This window comes from Cervus elaphus, chromosome 27 (genome assembly GCF_910594005.1).
Source record: "Cervus elaphus chromosome 27, mCerEla1.1, whole genome shotgun sequence".
NCBI lineage: Eukaryota > Metazoa > Chordata > Mammalia > Artiodactyla > Cervidae > Cervus > Cervus elaphus.
The window spans coordinates 53,158,238-53,161,015 of NC_057841.1; positions in this window are offsets into that span (position 1 = coordinate 53,158,238).

The window sequence follows — 2,778 nt, forward strand, 5'->3', positions numbered from 1 at the left end:
AGAAGTAGATCAGATCTGATGGCAAACTCAGGTTTCTCCGCTGAGGAGGGAGGTGATGCAAACAGGGGCAATAGCCGGTAAAAAAGATTTATGCCCCGCTGAAACATGATGCCATCTTGGCCTGGCTTTTATTTCTTCCTCTGTGGCTCAGATGGTAAAGAATCCACCTGCAGTGCAGGAGACCTGGTTTCGATTCCTGGGTCGGGGGAGATCTCCTGGAGGAGGGCATGGCAACCCACTCCAGTATTCTTGCCTGGAGAATCCCATGGACAGAGGAGCCTGGAGGGCTACCGTCCATGGGGTTACAAAGAGTCGGATGTGACTGAGCGACTAAGCACAGCACAGCATCCGTCTTGTGTGCGTGTGTGCTAAGTCATTTCAGTCGTGTGAGGCTCTATGTGACCCCATGGAAGGGAGGCCTCCAGGCTCCTCCGTCCATGGGATTCTCCAGGCCAGAATCCTGGCATGGGTTGCCACTCCCTTCTCCTGCGGATCTTCCCGATCCAGGAATCGAACCCGCAGTTCTTAGGTCTCCTGCATTGGCAGGCGGGTCCTTTAACACTAGCGCCACTGGGAAGCCCCACTTGCCTCTTACCTCTGCCCTAAGGGAAGTAGAGGTCACGGCGATTACAGCTGGGCCTCCGGGGGGCACGAAGACCATGGGGGAACAGAGGGTGTGACCCGCACACCCCAAGGGGCCGAGGCCATGGGGCTGGCAGGCGGCTGCCAAGCAGGACCACGAGCCCACTGTCGCCAGATCTAAGTTTTTAGGAGACGTTGGAACCCACATTTCTATTGATGTTTCCTAAAGTTGGAACGTTGGCAAATGATTTAAAAAATTGTCAAACATCGCAGCCCAATCAAAACAGATCAGAGGGCCAGATTTAGGCCTCAGGCCGCCAGTTCGTTGACCTCAGACCCAGACCTCTTCAGGCCCTGCGTGTCTGCGGGCGGGAGCCCAGCCTTCTCCCCCGGCAGTGGGCAAAGGTCCGCGGCCCTGTGCTGCCCACTGTGAACTATGAGACACTGAAATAATGCATTTTATTTATTTATTACTATTTAAAAAATTTATTTACTTTTGTTGACGTATAGCTGCTGTGCAATATTATATAAGCTACAGGTGTATAATATAGTAAGGTCTTCACAGTGATTCACACTTTTTAAAGGCTATGCTCCATTTATAGTTATTATAAAGTATTGGCAATATTTCCTGTTGTGTAATACATCTCTGTAGCTTATGTTACACCTGAGAGCTTGTACTGCTCGATCCCTGACCACTGCATTGCTCCTCCCCACTCCCATCTCCCTACTGGTAACCATTAGTTCTCTGTATCTGTGAGTCTGCCTATTTTTTGTTATTGTTGTTTATATTCGTTATATTCCCAATTTGTTGTATTTTTAGATTCCACATATAAATGATATCACCCAGGGTTTGTGTTTCTCAGTCTGACTTATGAAATACTCCATTCTGACGCGCGTATGCTAAATGACTTCAGTCCTGTCCAACTCTTCGCGACCCCGTGGACTGTGGCCCACCAGGCTCCTCTGTCCATGGGATTTTTCAGGCAAGAATACTGGAGTGGTTGCCATCTCCTTCTCCAGGGGATCTTCCTGACACAGGGATCGAACCCGCGTCTCCTGTGTCCCCTGCATGGCAGGCAGACTCTTCACCGCTGAGCCATTGGGGAAAGCCCTTTGAGGCACACGTGTTTAAAGGATCTTCTGGAAGTCTGGTGTCTGTCTTTCCCATGGTTTCACAGGAGCCGCTTGAAATGGCGGATGTGCTCTGCAGTGACAGTTGGTGACCTGGAGCCAGGCCTGTCCCTTCCCTCTAGGCCCCAGTTTCACTATCTGCAAAATGAAGGACTGACCCTCACCTAGAGATGTACCAGATCAAACCTCTGTTGGCTTTAGGACCAATTTTTTTGGTGGGGCGGGGGAGGAGAAGGAGTTTTCCTAACACGAAATTAAAATGTAACAAATCTCACTCATGGTTTTAGCTGAGTCCTTGAGGCTGCCCTGTCCAACAGAAATATAAGGTGAACCATGGATATAATTTAAACTTTTCTAATAGCATCACCTACTCAATGGACTTGAATTTGAGTAAACTCAAATTGAGTAAACTCAAACTCCTAGAGTTGGTGATGGACAGGGAAGCCTGGTCCATGGGGGTCACAAAGAGTCAGACACGACTGAGCGACTGAACTGAACTGAATAACCACATTAAAAAATTAAAAGAGTTGAAATAAACTTTAATAATACATTTTACTTAATGCAATATAAACATATTATCAGTTCAACATGTAATTAATATAGAAAATAAGATATTTTTTGTCCTTTTACATTGTTAACGAGAGATTTTACATTATTTTTCATACCAAGTTGTGGAGAGCCAGTGTGTGTTCCCTGCTTAGGACGCATCTCATGTGCTCGGTAGCCACACGTGACCAGTGGCTATCATATTGGACAGCATGGCTTCGAGGCAAGATGTGCCAACTATTTATCCCCCATTCCCAAGTGAGATGCCAGGTCACCTAAGGGAGGGGGAAAGCAGTGCATAACCTCCCCTCCTCTGATGAGATTTCTCCTTCCCAATGAAAAATCGTCTTCACAGTGATGGGCAGACACACGTGTTCAGTCTACCCAGCATGCACTGCTCTGCAACCCAGGCAGATGTCTGCTTCCACCATCGTCCATCAGCTCTAGGACCAGTTCTGGGAAGGCAAGCCCTGCAGAGGAGAGACGGAATGTCCACTTCAGGGTGTTTAGCCTACCACC